Here is an 18,722-nt window from a genome sequence, read left to right as displayed (position 1 = left end):
TTATTTTTGTTGCCTTTTGTAGAACAACCAAAAAAAAATCTAAAAAGAGGTATCTATCTATACATATATATATCTTTTCTCTGGCTATATTTTCTATTTTATAAGCTGTCCTGAATTGTAGTTTTTTAAAAGAAGGAAAAAAAAATCACACATCTCTGGTGAAAAAAAGAGAGCAGGAAGGTAGAATAGTGCTAAGCAATGACAGTCTTTGACCTAAAATAAAGGTGCCTAAACACAATGTACTAAGGAGTAAGAGATGGGAGATGTCCTATGAGAAGGAGGACATTTTTTCCCAATTTCCAACATTTTTCTGTGCAGGATTTATCCTGGTTTTTCTGGCTGGCCTGATGAACAACCCCTTTACTGTTTGACCTCACAAACATCTGAGTTGATTTCTGTGCTGTCCACAAAAGTGTCTCTGTTGAGATCCCTGAGAAAACTCTTATGTGGATATGTAAATCACAGGAATCCAACTAAACAACTCTTTCCCCACATTAATCATATCCTAATCTCAGATTATAATGTCAGAAATCTTCAGCTTTTATGCATGTACCAAACCCCCAGTGATTAAATAAAGTTGACTACAAAATAACATCTGCATAATTGCTTTTATCTTCTTTCTGTATGGTTCTGTGACGCACTCCATGATTTTCAACTTTCTTCCCCCCAGAAAAAAAGCACTGTTGCTTTCCAACTGTGTTGTCACAGTGCTGGTGGATGTAAAAATGTGTTTATCAGTAATTCAGATTCGGTTGATTATTTGATACCACCTGTAGCTCAGCTGTTTCTTGAGGTTGGGTAATTGGCCTGCATGGCCTATAAAAATCTCTGAAGATTTCTTACATCTGCACCTTCCTTTTCCCATCACCAAAGATGATTTTGACACCAAACTGCTGCTTTTATAAGTCAAGGTGGCACAATTCCCTCCCACCTCATTCTTCTTTTCACCTGATCCTTCTTGCTCTGTGGTGGACATGGGGACATCACACATCTGGGAAAGGAGCTTTTTTCCCTTCCTTTTTTCCCTTTTTAATTATTGTTTCTAGCATATAATTCAATTTACACATCCTCTCTGCTTGATTGGCTTTTACCTTTGCAGCTCTGACAACAGATTGGTAAAACTTGACCTTAATAGCATGAGAAATATTCACAACACTCAGAGCTTTGCAATGTTTCTATTTCTATTTCTTTCTCTTTGGGCATCAGATAGAGACTAAAACTGGTTTTAAAACATCAACCCTTCCACTCCAGAGGATATGAGAATTTCTACCATAGAAAAATTCAAGCTTGATCTTTTTGGGGGGAGGAGGATTTCTTTTTTTCCTAGTGGAATAAGGCAGCGGTGCAACAGGCCACCAGGGATCTTGTGAAATCTCATTTCTCAGAGAATCTTAAGGATGGGAGGCTGGATGAGGAACTTCCAGACATCTTGTCCAGCTTGTAATTTTGGGATGGGGAGCTCTAAATGTAATTCAGAGTCAAGGTAGAGCCTTTGCCTGGACCTTCAATCATTCCTGTGTCCTGATGCCACAGTTTATCACTCCACGACTCCCACTCCAGGTTTCCCCATGTTTTCTTCTGTTTGATTGTTCTTTGAGGTTCAGATCTGGTTCTCACCAACTCAGACCTACCCTGCACCCTCTCAAATCCTTTTTAATTCCCACTGGCATTTTACCAGCACTTTCTAAAGGTAGCTCAGAGAAAAAATCTCCTGTCTGGACAGTGAAGAGATGCAGAACCTTTCCACTGTACAGGGCAAGAGACAACAATGCCTGGGGTGATTCAGAGCTGCTTTAGGCATTGGAAGGTGCTCTAAGATCTCTCTGAAATCTTTTCTTCTCCAATTCCTTCCATGAGCTGTGTGCTTCCGACATGAGAGATTTGACAAAGGAAAAAGAAATTATTCTTCCACCCCACCCTGGTGTAGGTTTGAACCTGAATTATCCACGCAGAACACAAGGTGCAGCTGCACCATCATTTCCAGCCACAAAGATTCGAACAGACACAGCTCAGCCCAATAATAAATAGGAGAGTTTAGGGCTAATTATAACAGGCCTTTTAATTTCCATCTGGAGTCACAAAATCAATGGAAACTCCTTGCTTCATTAAATAATTGCAGTTGCCAGTAGCTGGAGCTGTTCCATTTGCAGGTGTGCTAAAAACCTGTTTATTTAGTGGTTATCTTGTTCCAAAACCCTTTTTTTTCCCCCAAGGAATGAAGCCACAAATCTGCAGAGAAAGGGGGGACATGAGGAGGAGGGAATGTCTTGGGCTGATGTGAGAGAAATAGAGTTTGTGCTGCATTGTCCTCCAAAATTCAAATGTGATGGATTCTTCCTCCCTCCACCTCCAAATCTCCAGTACTGCATGGAGAGATGGAGGCAAAACAGCTTTGGTTTAAATGGGAGAAAAATATAATTTTCTTGGCCAAATTCATCATGTGGGTAAGAGCAACGTTTGAAAATGAAGTCACAAAGGTTTTTCTGGTAGCCATGGACTAAATAAGATTCTGGAGGTGAAGAAATGAAGCAAAACTCATGTAAAAACCACTTTTTTTTTCCCTTTACAAATGTGTTTTTTGTACTGGGAAAAAAAAAAGACAGACCAGTAGCATGTCTTGAAAGCCCTCAATTACTCCTCTCTGCACAAATCTGTCCTGTCATTTGTTATCTTTCTCTTACTGACTTGAAGTGCTCAAAATCCATTTAATCTTCTCAAAAATCCAATTGGATTTGTATGTTTCTGGAAATTTTACCTTTCCAGGATAGGAGGAGACAGTAAAACCTTCAACCAAAGATTGGACTTTTGGTTGTGTATTGGACTTGATGATCTTAGAGACCTTTTCCAATCTTAATGAGTCCATGATTCTAATAAGAGGAGTGGATTTAAGGAGCTATCCTACAAACATCTGGAATTTGCTCTGACAAACAGACTTCAAGTCTGCAGACTGATAATTCATGGATAAATTTGATTTTTTACCCCTGTCTCCCAGGAAACAGGAGTTGTGGAGGTGAGCAGCACCAAAGGGAATGGCCTTCAATGAAAGTGAGGATGAAATTGAGTTCCAGCATTGGAAAAGCAAAAATGGAGCAGTCTCAGACTGTGGGATATTCTGCTGGCTGGAGACACTGGTGGCTTGTGCTCATTCTCTGCTCTCTCGAAACCAAAATTCTTCATGAAAACAACCAATTACGGAGCTTCTTCAAAAGTTGCCCTTTGGTAATGAACAGCCTGATGCCTCCCAAACCAATCCAAGCTGCAATCTGTTCTCCTGCTGAGCTCCAAACAAGTAATCAGGGTTTCTTGAGGTGTTTACACTGAATTGTAACAAAAATCTATTAGGATGAAGTGATGACTGAACCAAGCTGAACTGGCAAAATGGACAGCAGAGTCTATCAGCTTTTGCATCTCCCATCTAAATATTTATGAATCTGTTTTTTTGCAGCACCAGCTGGCTGGGAGCTCCCTGAATATGTGGATGTCTGAAAATCTTAGGTTCATTCCATAAGGTCTGGATCAAGGCAGACCCATCATTAGCTACAAGAAGAAATCTTTATTTTTGGGAATAAAATCTTGCAAAGCACTGGGCATAAAAAACATGAGCACTTTAATAAAATTTTGACTCACATATCTTGCAACAAAAGAGAACACCTGACATTTTCAGGGAGTAGCCAGGTTGTGAGGCTGGAACCAAGGAAAGTCAAGGACTATCATGTTGGAACAAAACAGACAAGTGTCACCTTAGCATCAACAGCTTGGAACAACCAGGAAATATTTCCTGGCTTGCAGCTTAAAATGAACATTTTAGTTGTTCCATTCACAGCGTGCCTAAGGCAGTCTGTAGTGAAGGGTATTAAAGCATCTTTTAAAACACATTTCCTCCAAAAATGCTTGGCTTTGAGGGGACCTTGAACAAAAAGTGAATTGGAAACAAGGAGAATTACATAGCTGAATTCAGGTTCTGTCTGAGCTGTTTCAAGTGTATGGAAATGGAAGAGGAGGTTTCATTCTTTGCCACCGGGAAGGGAACTTGCCAGCAGTACTTGCAGCTGATGTTTGGAGGAGTGGTTCAGGACTGATCAGTGTTCTTGAGTTTTGTATTTGCTCTCCATCCATCTACCAGAAGCTGTCATATTTTTGATCATGGTCCTGCTTTGAAAGGTTTTGTTGGTAGAAGTTTTTGGGTGATTCTACATGAGTTCATAAAATCAAAATTCATGCAATGGTCTGGGTTGGACCTTAAAAATCATCTAATTCCAAGCCCCTGCCATGGACAGGGACACCTTCCATTACCCCAGGTTGACTCCAAGCCCCATCCAAAATGGCCTTGGACAGTTCCAGGGATGGGGCAGCCACAATTTCAGCAGATAAAGGACATATATTGAAAGCAAGGCAGATGGAAATGAAGTTGCAAATATCCACCGTGTGGAATATTGCAATCAAAAAGGAAGCAGACTGTGAGGACTGGGGATTGATAATGATGCCTAAAACAGGGAGAAATCCAAGTGCATCTCAGACCTTAAGGAGCAGAAACAAGAATACAGCAAATTTTGGGAGCATCTTGGGCCTGATATTACCTTACTTTTTTTATGTGTGTAAGTGACTGAGACTAGGCTGGACAAGGGCTGGTGGAAGATTCCCTGCTCATGATAGGTGTTTGGAACTTGATGATCAGTCCAAAACAAATGATCCAATCCAAAAGATTCCATTATTCCATGCCTCTGTGACTCTGTGACTGCAGCTCTCATCTACTCTGAGGCCTGGGTAGTTCCAGGTGATCTCAGTCATGGCTGGGTGAGGCTGCCTCTCTTCTCCAAATAGTTTTTCCCATTAAAACAAGGAGCCCTTCTGTCCCCTCACAATGCACAAGAGGAGACTGGGAGCTGAGTCGTGTTAATGCCAGGCTGTCCACCCATCCAATCCTTGTGCTCCCACCCTTGTCAGTCTCACAGGTGTGTCTGGACCAGATTAACTCGAGTTGCCCAAGCAGAGCTTTAAAACTGACCCTGTTCAGTGAGCAAGGGCACTCAGCCTTGCAAGGACAGATGGTGCAATTAAGGAGAGCAGCTCTGCTGCCACATTCAACATGGTCACCCTCACTTCCATATGTGTCCTGTCGTCTGAAGAGGGCTGGAGGCCAGCCAGACATCCCTGTGTTTGTGTTTCCTTGGCAGATACCACAGGAATAAGATTAAACAGCTCTGCTGGAACCAAAGGGTTGGGTCAACTGCAAAGCTGGTGGTGAGATGGTGACCCTCACCTCCTACAGACTAAGCAGCCTGAATTTGTATCCACTTTGAGCTTGATTTCCCATCTTTATTGCTCTGTGGGAGCTGAGGATCAGTGTAGATGAAGATGGTGTTTCTCTTTTTGATAACTGAGCTGAAAATTCCCCCACGACAGAGAAACAATCAAGGAATGACAGCACAGAACAAATGTACTGCAGCAGCCAGGTCAAGGATAAGGATGAGGGACAGCTGTAGAGAAAGATGAGGATTTTTTAGGATGCCCCAATGGGATCCTGGGGTTCATTGGGAAGAGCTTTGCTAGCAGGTCAAAGGAGGTGCTTCTGCCTCTCTGCTCAGCCCTGGTGAGGCACATCTGAAGAGCTCTGTCCAGTTCTCAGAACAGGAGGGGCATGGGGATCCTGGAATGGGTCCAGTGGGAGGCAGTGAAGGTGATTTGGGACTGGAGCATCTCTTAGCAGCAAAGGCTGAGGGAGCTGGGGCTGTTCAGCCTCGAGAGGAGACACAGCTGAGAGGGGCCCTCATCCCTGTCTGTCCCTGTCTGCAGGGAGGGCTCTGAGCAGGGCCCAGGCTCTGCTCTGGGTGTCCTAGCAGTGGCAGAAGAGGAACAGGCAGGAATGAATCCCACAAAGTTCCACCTGGACACGAGGCAGAACTTCTTCCCTTGCCAGAGACCAAGCCCTGAGCAGAGATCAGAGAGGGTGTGGAGTCTCCCTAACTGGAGATTTCCAAAACCCTCTGGACACAATCCATGTGCTCTGGGATGGCCCTGCTGGAACAGGCAGGTGGGACCAGATGCCCCATTGTGGTCACTTCCAGCCTGACCCATTCTGTGATTCCATGACTTTGTGATTTTGGAAAACTCTCCTGCTTCTCTTATTTTGGCCCAAATGGGAATGAATGGATGGACACAACCCACAGACACAGGTCTGTGCCAGTTGTTGAACACCCCCACATTTCTCCACCAAAAGACAGAGAAAAGCTCAGGAATATTTGACCAGCTGGTTTTCATGCTGGGAAACAAATCTGAAAATCCACTCTGGCAGATAAAGCTGCAGGAGTGTAAACAAGGGATAGAACAGTCAGATGAAGATTGAAATGGATCAAACAGATCAAACAATGGTCTTTCCTGTGGGAAAATAACACTTTGGGGGTCAAACTTTGATTCAAAACTATTTAGAACATGTGTTTCAATGCCACAAGGACAACTACAGTGAAGACCAACAGAGAAACTGGGCATTAGAAGCATCTCATATCATGATATTCCATTAAATTCTCCCCTAAGCTGGCTGGTTTGCTCATATGCCATGGTATGTTCTGGAAGTGATAAAGGTGTTATTTGAGGATCCCAGAAACTTCTTTGTTGGAAAGGGAAGTTTTCCATTATCATTAGGGGAAGGACACTGGTGATTGCTCAGGAGCACACGTAAGGGCAAGCAGGATGATTCAGGGAACTCGTGCTCTTGGTTATGAGAAAATATTATCCAGACATGACCTTTAGTTAGATCACCTCAGATGAATAAAAACACATCCTGCCTCTAGAAGATCCTGGAGGCACAGCCATGGGGAGATCTCCAGGACTTTTCATGGCAGTAACTAATTCAGACATAAGACCTGATAGGGGAAAGAGGGAGGAGATTGTCAGAAGCCTCAGGAATCCTCAGGACAAATCACAGAGAATTATTTTGCAGCAAATGCCACCAAGGCTCTCATACCACCTACCTCAAACAAGGAATGAGCTGGTTGGTGGCCATGTCAGCCCAGAATGTGACTCCCTGGGACTTGTAATGCATTAATGGTTCATTAGAAAACTTGATTTAATTGTCCTGAGGCTCAGGGCTTGGTGCAATCAAAGGTTGGCCTTAAAGCCCACCTGATTACATGGGCAGGGACATCTCCCACTATCCCAGGTTGTTCCTAACGCCACCTAACCTGGCCTTGGACACTTCCAGGGATGGGGCAGCCACAGCTTCTCTGGGCAACCTGTGCCAGGGCCTCACCACCCTCCCAGGGAAGAATTTCTTCCTGCTATCCAATTTAAACCCACCCTGCTTCCATTCAAGTCCATTCCCCCTCATCCCCTTGGTGACAGTTCTGCTGAAAATCTTTCAAACACAAATTAGTTTTTGTTCTGGTAATATTCATTAAAGAATTTTAATGTTTCTCCACAAATCATCTTGGGAAAAATTGGAGATTTTGCTTTCTCAGGTTTTTTCCCTGAGTTTTATTACCCAGCTGTCTAAAAATCCAGAAGAGATGAGAACAGTAACTGGTAAAGAAATGCATCTCTCCAAGATCTCTGTGTCTTTTGTTACTACTGGTGCAGGGATTGAAACATTTATTGTTTTCCTGCAAGTTCAGATCCCACAATCCCCCATAACTCTTATTCTGACTGCTTTACAGCAAAATTCAGCCTTGAGAGGGCATGTGTTTTTCCCTGAGATATTTAATGATTGCTGAGCACAGGTAACTGTTTCTACCTGCCATAAAGTGGGGTTTGAACAGCCATCAGCAAGAATTTGCAATTTAACGCCTCGCCAAGGCACTGTTTAATTGACAGTAACTCTCTGAACTCAACACTGCAATATTGAGGAGTTAGACAGGAGAACAATTTGTGGACAACAAGTAAATGCTGAAGCCTCTTCCTCTTCAGCTGTCTTGTCCCTTCAAGCTGTCATTCAGAATAGTCCCTCATCTCATTCTCCTCCACTGCCTTGGCTGGGTTCACCTTGGAAGGGCTAATTAGCTCTTGTCAACCACTGTCTCCTCCTGAGTCCTGAAAAGGGGAGCTAAAATCAATTTATCTTTCCAGAAACATCAACCAGGAAGGAAGGAAGGAAGGAGAAGGCAGGCAAGGGAGCGAGTGGCAGGGAATAGTGAAGCCCCTGAAAATAATTATACTGAGAACTTGGACGAGTTTCTATCAGTTTGATGAGAAGAGTCTGGACTGAATTATTCTACTTAAAAGAGAGACAGTGAGGCACAAAATGGATTTACTCGTGGTCAACCATCATCAGGAAGAGGAGTTCATGGGAGTTTTTGTGGATAACTCCACTGGCACTGCTGCATTCAGTGCCTTGGTCCCAGTTATAGGGAGGTCCTTCTTGAATTTAGGTGAGAGGCCTGAACTGCAAAGCCCACAAAGAAAAGGGATTTCTGCTACAGAATCATGGAATTTGGTAGGTGTTAAGGTTGGAAAAAGCCTTCAGGTCCAATCTTTCACCAGATACCACTGTGCCTACTAAACCAAAAAACAAAGTGAATATCACAAAATGAATATTTAAAGACCTGAGCATCCTAGAGATCCACTATGAAAGGCAGGATGCCCAGAGAAGCAACTTAAATCCAAAAAAAACCACCTACTACTTAATTTTTTTTTATTCTTGAGGAAGTTTTAGACTTGCCACAACATTAGAGTGCTTTGGTTTGTTGGATTCATTTTGTGGAACTCTCTGAGGTCATAGAATTTTCCAGTTGTTTGGGAAAGAATTTTCTAAGAGTCCCAAGTCAGACTGTATGTTTTTAGGGAATACAAGCAATTGGCCACTCCAAGGAAAAAGGCAGTTGCATTTCATGGAATGCCACATATATATATATATATATATATATATATATAACAATAAAGATTGATTTTTCTCTAGATATTTTGCCTCTGTTTTTCCTTCATCCTACAAGTCCTTTGGGAAAGTCACTTCAGGAAAAAAAAAATAACTTTGAGGAAATTGCTAATACTGTTTAATACCTAGCTCACCACATCCAGGAAACCTGCTGTGCCATTGTCAGTGGATTTGAAATGGGTATTAACTCCAATTTTTGAGATTTCTGCTACTGGAAGTCATTATTTTTAAGCACAAATATTTTCCAAATGGATGATTTTTGTGCAAATTAATTACTTGTTCCCATATTATTTACCACTGGCCCATTTTCCTCAAAGGAAAACAAAAAAACCCTCTTTCCAAAGGCTTCTAAACAGTGATAATTAATATATGGCTTTTCTGGGGCTCACTTTGTTGCTGGGTTCAGTTAAATCTCTGGGTAACAGAACTGTTCCAGCTTCAAAAAGCAAAATCCTTGTAGATGCTCCCAGGGAAGGCTCCAAAGCCAAATGGGAATTTTGAACTGCTCTGCTCTGTCTGGACCTTGAGGCAAGGCTGCAGGCAGGATTTTCTCCAAATTCTGACCTTTTCTGGTCACAGATCTTCAGGTGCTCTTCACCTTCCAGAGGATTTGGCTGTAGAACCACAGTCAGTGCAAGGAAACTACAAAGGGCCACATCCACCCACCCCTTCCCCAGGTAAAACTTTGTCCTGTGCCTTATTTAGAGTCTTCCATGCCCTATTTAGGTACTTCCACAATAACTTGCAAAGTTGGAGAGAAAGAGACAGGGACATCGAGCTCATGCAAGATGTATGGTTGCATTTGTGAACAGGAATGGAGATTGCCCCACTTATTTCCTCTGGAGAGGTTGAAAGTGCCTCACACCCATTTAATCTTATTTTTAACTCTAAGTGGATGCCTGAATTGCATCGCTTTCAATGGGAAATGAAAAGTGTTTCAGTTTCCTTGATGAATAGGAAGGAGTCAAGCCCCAAATCTGGGCATTAAATTTGAAGGCACTGACAAATAAAGGATGGGATTTATTGTTTTCTTTTTTTTTATCATTTTTCTTGTTCCCTGGATGTCACCCACTGAGTGTGATACATAGGATAGGTCCACATCATATTTAAAGCCTCAAACTGGGGAACCTCCAAAGGCCGCTGGTTCTGTTTTCAGTTTTTGGCATGCCTGAGGAGTCTCCATAATTTAGGCAGAATACCTGGCACAAACCCATACTTGGAGCACTTTCAGTCTCCACCACTCCAGCTTCTCTGGGACAAGAATTCCTGAGAGTATCCAGAGTTCTGCCCTGAATTCAGACACTCTGGGCACCTGCCTCCATACACACCCAGTCTGCCCTTCTCCCTTTTAGGTCACACACATACTCCAAGGTAGGTGGCACCTCAACTTGTCTAAGTCTTGGAATCTTCCAGGAATCTCTGAGACCTTTCAGGATGCCCTGAGACCTTTCTGGAAGCCCTGAGACCCTCCAGGGTGAGGTCTCCTTGTAGACCATAAATTTCAGGTGTTTACAACAGATGTTTCTTCATCTGAGGCAGCTGATCATGTTCCCACTGTGGGCAAAGGAGGTGCAGTCAAGAGAATCAGAGAATTCACCCCTGGTCAACCCAAGGACCCTCATCTTTTTCAGGATAAGATGAATTCTGGAATGGTTGGGGTTGGAAGGGACCTTCAAGACTGCATAGTTCTAACCCCCCTGTCATGGGCAGGGACCACCAGAGCAGGTTGTTCCCAGCTCTGTCCAACCTGTCTTTGAACATTTCCAGGGATGGGGCAGCCATGGCTTTTCTGGGAAACTTCTGCCAGGGCCTCACCACCCACAGAGGGAAGAATTTCATCTCAAAATCCAATCTAACCCTGCCCTCTCTCAAATTAAAGCCATCCCCCACTTGTCCCATCACCCCTTTTAAGAAGGACAAAGCCTCTTCCCCCGACATCTGCTCACCACATTCCCAAAGTCCATAACTTCTTTGTCTCTTTCATTTATGTGAGCAATGTGGGTGTTGCCTTTTAAGAAACCCTCTCCATATCCCTATAAAAAGCAGGACTTTCCAGACTCCTTGAGGTAGTTCCTGCTCATTTGAGGATGGTGGAGATCCCTCCAAGAAGGAATTTTGAAGGCTTCCAGGGTTGGTGACTGCACAACTTCCCTGAGACCCTGTTCCAATGCTGATCCACTCTTCCAGGGGACATGGAAAGCTGTGACACATCGGGGCCAGTCCAGATTGGTCATAAACCAACCTCTGACAGCTGTGGCCCAGCTCATCTTTCATTCCCAGGGCAGTGCAGCAGCTGGATGGAGCAGGAGGCTCAGTCCTGTACAACTGTAATTTATGCTTTGACATGGGGGGAAATCTGTGCAATTTATGATTCTTCTAATGCAGATGTGACCCGTTTGAGCAGGACCCCACTTTTTGGGAAACTGAATTGTCTGAATGACTTTGTAGATGGTGCTTGCTCCAAACCTTGTGTTCTAAACTAAAAAGATGTCTTTTGGTTTCTCTTTGCTTTATTTAAGTTATGCTAAAATATACATTTTGCATGGAGAAGGGAAAGCAAATTAACAAGGCAGGACTCTCAAGGAATATTCCCTGGCTGCAGCAACTATTTCAGTGCTGGAACAGCTGGAATGTTACAGCTTCCCTGCTCTGAAAGGGTCCCAAAATCTCCAGATCATTCCAGTTTCATGGTATTTCTAAACAAGAAATAGTAGAAATATAGTGATTATTGGTTAATAAAGAGATATTTGATAGCTGTGATAAGGCAGCTTTGGCAGGTCCAGGATTTCATAATGCTTTGTATTTACAATGTAAAGCATAAAAATACTCCTGGTCTAAACATGTGAACCCCAAACCCACTCACAAAGCAAAGGAAAACCCAAAACAATCCTGGCTAAATGGGTGAGCAGCCACTGCTAGATTTTATAGCCACCTCTTTGTAAGATCTCTGCACCTTCAAGCCCTTTGTTATACATTTTAATCTCAAATTCCACCTAATAATGAAAGTCACATCCCTTCTTGGTGTATCCAGAAAAACTCTTCCCACTCTTTCCTTCTCACCACTTGGTCCAACCGAGCAAACCCACTCTGATCTGAGAGATTCTTGCCAGGAGCAGCAGATGGAGGGTCACCAAATGTGCTATGTTTGCAATCTTTTCTTTCCCCCTCTTTGGTGTTATTCTTCCCTCTTCTAACACTTGACAGAAACCAGTGTGAAAACAGGAAAACACGATGGTGTTCAGCCTTCTTTGGGGCTGTGAATGTGAAATTTTATGGTGCTGGAGAGACAAAGGTCACCCTCCCTTCCCCTGTCCCACCTCCATTTACATTATAAATCTCTCCCTCATGTATAAATTGAGGAGTGTTGCTTACCAGTAACCTCCTTCCTCCAGAAGGGTTTTCAGCTGCCTTGTTTAAAACTGGAAATTCACAAACCACCAGGAGGTTTAATCTTATTTTCTAAAGGTGTATGAATAAATTGCCACAACTGAGGTGGAGCAGGCAGCACATGGGGACCTGTGAGTGGGAGGTGAATGCCACAAGAACCCTCTCATGCTGTGCTCTGATGTTGGTACCCCACAGCTCATCCCTTGGGTTTCCATTCCAACAAAAGCTGGGATTTGTGGTTGCTAATATTATTATTATTATTATTATTATTATTATTATTATTTCCTGGTAATGTTTTGTAAGTCACAGCAACAACACAATAACAGCGAGCTCAGCATGTTCAACAATATGTAAATATTTTCCTGTGGGAAATGAGATAGAAAATTCATGTCCACGGATTTCAAAAGGTCACTTAGGCAGCAGTGTTTGAACACCAGCAATCTGCATCCCAGCTGCCTCTGGCAATAATTCCTGTTTAGGTGCTTACCAGGCATGGAGAACATGGGAAGTGAGGTATGTAATGGGGATGGAAGAGGGATGGAGATGGAGGACAGGAGACCAAGGCACCAAATGGGAGAGGTGAGAAAGAGACACAGCAAGGAGGGTTCTTCAGACACAGAATTTGGTCTAAAGTTATGCTAAAGGCGTTTCCCAAAATACTCATCTACAAATGTCACTGTTGTTCTGTTCCAGGGCATTTTGCATCTTTTGGAAAAAACAAAGAATCATGGAATGGTTTGGGTGGGAGCGACCTTCAAAAGGCACATGGTGGCATTTTTGGGGTGTCCTGTGAAGGGCCAGGAGTTGGATTCCATGATCCTGGTGGGTCCATTCCAACTCAGCACATTCCATAATTTTGTGATTCTGTGATCATCCAGCTCCAATGCCTGCTGTGGGCAGGGACAACCTGGAAGTGTTGAAGACTGGGTTGGATGGGGTTTGGAGCAACCTGGTCTAGTGGAAGGTGTCCTTACCTATGGCAGGGGGTTGGAACTGGATGATCTTGAAGGTCCTGTCCAACTCAAGCCATTCTATGATTTTATGATCTTTTTTTCAGGGTTTCCCATGGAGGAAGAGGCTTTGCACACCGTGTCCTGTGCCTGATTTATTTTAAAAATGCTTTGCTTTGGCAGGTTTCTTTCAGCTGACACATTTTATTTTCTTCATTGACTCTGATTTATATTTCCTACTCAGGCAAAGACTCATGCACTTCTTTATGTTATTCATCCTTTGTCTTTAAGGCTGTTTATTTGTGATCGGCTGCCATCAGCCCTCCTGAAGCAGGCTGAAAAGATTAAGAGGTTTGAGATGACAAAAAAGAAGAGCTTGTCAGAAGAGGGAAACCTTTAGCCTTCTTTAGCTGGGTGCAGAATTTTGACTTGAAGGAGGTAAAATTAAAGTGGGTTGGTGTGTACATGTGGTTGGTGTTAGATCCTCTCCTCTGTGTTCCTGAATGGTGGGGAAGTGGAAATAATTCCTCCTGAGTTTGCATGGGTCAATGCACAAAGAGACACAAACCCCTGAGTGGTGGCCCTGTGGTGGGGCACAAGAATCAAGATGGGTAGAAGGTGCTGACACTTCAAATATATCTGTAAAAATCATTCAAAATATTCTCTGTAAGATTCATTTTAAGGCTTTCTTTAAGCAGGTCCTGAATTTGAAGTACCTAAGAGAGTGTGTTTGAACAGTGTGAAAATGTCACAGCATTTTGGGGGATACAAATCTTTGTTTTTCATCAGGCCCTCTGGCAAAGCACAGCACAAAGGACAGAAATCCCACATCACTGAAATGAGTCATTATTGCAACCACTTTTGGGCTGGGAAGTGGAAGCTTGGACTTGTTCAGAGTGAGGAGCTTAAAGATTATTCCAGTAACCAGGATGAGTTTGATAAAACCTGATTCTCCCTTCCTAAAGTCCTGAAAAAGAGCTTTTATCTTCCTCTACATTAGTTTTTAAATAATGTCAATATTGAAATAATGTCCAGGCTTTCCTGCCAGGTTTTCTCTCAGGCTTTTTTCCTCCCTTTCTCCTTTTCTCTCTAGACAAAGGCTCCTTTGGTTTATTAAAATAATGTAATGTGGCTTTTAGACCTTTTTTTTTTTTTAACTGAGGTGAGGAGAAGAAAAAAAATATCTCAAATTTATGACTTTTTGCTTTTAGGAGGGAAGTAAAGTTACAAGTCACCTACACTGGAGTCAGTACTTCATCTTTTATCACACAGTTGAAGTACCACAGATTGGACTCAGATATTTTCCTGTACATGGTCAGTTCCAGGTATCAGCCTTTTGTAGCACATTTTTTACTGATAACCACTTTGCACTGAAGTCCCAAGTCCCTCTAGCATGGAAAATGGCTGTGCAAGGAAAAGAGGTTCAGCATTGCTCAGAATTCCTAATTTTTTCCCTGATAAAAAATAAGTGCTGCCCCCTTGGAATGTAGTGGTACCATATGAAATAATGGATGAGTTAAGTGCTCTGTGTTATGTCCCAAAGTCCTTCCAAGTTTTAATTTTCCATTTATAAAGAACACCATAATTAAGATTAGCGTTCTTCCCAAAACCAAAGGATTTTGCTGTCAAACATGGCATTTTTCCACAGAAAGGAATTATTTACAGACACAAGAATTCCTGAAATAATTTTGTGGTTGCAGGGCCATCCCTCCATGGGTGCACACTGCATCCTGAGCTCAGTGTGACATCCACAACTCCCTTCCTGCCTCTCATCCTGTTATCATCCCAAGGTGGGCTCTGGGTGCAGCTCCAGGAGCTGTTCCAAAGACAGAGAGCCCAACATTCCCATACCCTTTGTTCTAAACAAAAAATAGCAGAAATATAGTGATTATTGGTTAATAAAGAGATTTTTGATAGACGTACCATGGCAGCTTTGGCAGCTCCAGGACTTCACAACGGATTGGGAAAATCCTGGTTTGCCAAATGATAACCCAAGCACGTGGAGTCTGATTTGCTCTGTTGACAAAGTAGGAATGCAGAGAGAGAGATTGATTTGAATTTGAAAAGAAGAGGGTTGCTTGGTGCTAGTCCAGGCTCCCTGATACTGAAATGAGATATTTGGATTTCAGTGTCAGGTGTCTATCCTGGCTGGCTGCCTCCTGCTGACTCGCTGGGAATGGAAATCCCTCTTTGCTTCAGTCCTGACACAGGCATGGAAATGTTTTCCAGTGGAAAGCCAGGGGAGATCTAGGAGCTAGGAAATCTTCCACCTTTTATTCCATGGGAGATTTAAACCTGTTCCCAGCCTGGATCCTGCCTGTGATGACACTGCAAACCTGCTTAAGAGCATTAGTCAGAATGCCAGCATTTATCCACTCAGCAATGACTCCTAATTCCCATTACAGGCAAATCCCCATCTCTCGCTGCAGCTTGATTACAACGGTGATTAATTTGAAAGTCAACATATTTACCCAAAATACAACATCATTAAAAAGACTAAACATAAACCTGCATATTTACAAATATCTTAACTTGACGTGATTAAAACAAACAGCCTCCTCTCTGCTTGTTTGGATCCAGGCAGATGAGCTTCTTTTCCACCTTTATATTTTCATGTCAATAGATGGCACTAGCATTTTCTCAATTTTTCTCTGCAATATTAGATTTCCTGATGATACTTCCTGCCTTCACCTGGATTTTCAAAGGATGGAATTGCTCATTTCCAAGGGGATATTTTATCCTTAGTAAATATATAAAATCACTCCAGTTTGGCTCTCAGCAAGTAAATCTTTGCATACTTCATGAAGCTTCAATGCCACTAGACTGATTTTTTTTTCTCATTGTGAAAACAAAATTAATTTAAAGTTTTCATTTCCATACTGATGGGGGAGTTCACAAGGAAAAGCCTGTAGGATCTCTGTATAGGGTGCCTTAAAAATCCTATGGATTTTACTACATCATCACAGGGAAAACAGAAAGACATTTCCCCTTTTCAATTATATTTTTATTTGAAGAATGAGCAGTGGGTTGCACGAAAAGCAGAGATATTAAAAACTGTGAATAAGATTCTCAGTTTGTTTTACTCTAGCCTCACAAATAGAGGAACTGGTCAAGCTTCCCTTTTCATACCAGCTCAGCTTTTCTAATTAAATCTACACTTTAGGAAAACACATTTTAACATTCTAGCAGATGTTCTTGTAGTTGTCAGTACAGAGTCCTCTTGAATTAAAACAAAAAATCAGCTGGTCATAGTCATCCCAAACAATTTTTAGTTTTGTTTGGCTGTGCTTAGAGAGGATGTTGATATGAACATTGCCTTCATGGTGGGAGAACCAATGGATTTGGATATCAGAGGTAACAAGAGTAAACAGGGCACAAATTCAGTTTCTTGTCTTCCCAGAGAGACTTTGTAGGAACAGCGTCAAGACAAAATTAAAAGTTTGCTGTCCCACTTCCCCAGATGTTCCTAAAAGTGATTTTTTCAATTTGTGAAGTTATTGGTGAGGATAAAGATAATGGCAGGAATTCTTTTCCTATTTCATGGAATCACAGAATCGTTTGGAGTGGAAAGGACCTTAAAGACCACCTCATTCCAACCCTTCCACTGTCCCAGCTTGCTCCAAATTCTGTCCAACCTGGCCTTGAACACTTCAAGGGATGGGGCAGCCACAGAATTCCTGCACAACCTGTGCCAGGTCCTCACTACCCTCACATGGATGAATTTCTTCCTGTTATCCCATCAAAATCTACCTTTTTTCCTATTCAAACCATTCCCCCTTGTCCTGTCCCTGGGGTGCTTTGCCACATGTGCCACACATTAAACAGGATTCAAAGGGAACTTTGGTGAATCCATCAGCCATGGAGTCTAATTAATAAACATGCAAATTTCCTGATATCCACATATTGGTCATGCTCCCAGTCCACACAGATTTAGGAAACAGCCACAAGCTAAATCAACAGCAGTTCAGAGATAGGAAAGTCCCCCTGGTGCTATTCTGAGATAAAATCAGGTCATGATTCAGGAATTATGATGGGAACCCAAAGGAACAGTTGGGCCCTGGACCCCACAAGGTTTATTCTCAAATCTCTGCATTACAGACAGATCTGTTTAACTCTGGCAGGTAATTGTCAGCTGGCCCAGGGCAGCAGCATTCTGCTGTTGCAATTTTATGCCTTTAACAATCGTGGTGCCTCCATTTATGAACACAGAACTAATTAACATGCCAGTTAAAACACCTGGGTTTTGACACAGGGGGAAGGAGAAAGTGCAGGAATCAAACCACTACAATTAATTATGTTCACTTCTCAGAGCAAGGCACTGGTGTCCTGGGATTTTCTGCCTGTCTTCATTGCCTTTGTTCATCTCCCTCCTTGGTAATAATGCAACACTTGTAGAAATTAATTTGGTGGAAATTGATTAAAGGTGGACATTGTTTGCCCAGGAAGGTAATTGTCTCTGACACCTGGTGTTGGGAAAGATGTGCACACAGAGATGCAGAAAGGCGCACGTTAATCTTCTCCTCTCGAGCTGGAAGTGCTAGGAGGTGAATCAAGGGGGTGATATCAGCCAGAAAACATGGAAAGGAAGAGAAATAAAATGCAGGTTACATATAAGGAAAGTGAGTTCGGCTGCAGAATTCAGCAAGAGAGAGAATTTTCACAGAATCATAGGATCAGAGAATGGTTTGGGTTGGAAGGGAACTTTAAGACTGTCCAGTTCCATCTCTCTTAGGCAGGGATACCTTCCACTAGACCAGGTTGCTCAGGGCCTTTAGCTCTTCCAGGGATAGCTCTTCCAGAGCTTCTCTGGAAAATTTCTTCAAGGGTCTCTTTCCCTTCACAGGACAGAATTTTTTCCTAATATCTGACTTAATTCTACCCTCTTTCAGTTAAAAGCCTTGTCCACTCACTAATTCCATAAATCTAAAGGACTATGCCTGACTGATCCAACCCAGTGAAAATCCACTCACACTTGAATATTTGGTTCTGATTTCTGGGCATTAATATTTCCTGTAATTAGAGTTTTGGCTCTGATCTTCATTCCTGCTCCAGTTTATCCAAGTAAGACTGTCCAGGGAACAGGTCAAACACATCTTGTGCTTCCTCCTGTAATAACTTGAATGAGAACAGGTTTTAATTTGTTATTTATTTATCCAGCCAGTCTGGAAGGTGTCCCTGCCCATGGAAGGGGGTTGGAATGAGATGACCTTTAAAGTCCCTTCCAACCCAAACCATTTGAGGATTCTACGATTTCTCCTTCTGATCTTACACCCCAAGATGATCACTAGAGGGGAATCTCTCCTTCCAGATGATTTCCCTGTTGTCCCATCAAGAAATGAAGGAAAGCTCCATCCCTTTCCATCCATTTCTCTGCCAGTGGAAGTGGAAGTCCTGGGTTTCAGCTAAAAAACCAAGGATTGCTCTGTGCCATTTGACATCACACCCAAGAGCTGATCCAAATGGATTTTAGCCTGGAAGTCAAGGATTGCAGACAAATGTACATGTAACATGTACATGTTACA

This window comes from Agelaius phoeniceus, chromosome 1 (genome assembly GCF_051311805.1).
Source record: "Agelaius phoeniceus isolate bAgePho1 chromosome 1, bAgePho1.hap1, whole genome shotgun sequence".
In the NCBI taxonomy this organism is placed as follows: Eukaryota; Metazoa; Chordata; class Aves; order Passeriformes; family Icteridae; genus Agelaius; species Agelaius phoeniceus.
Note: the sequence above shows the minus strand (reverse complement) of the source record.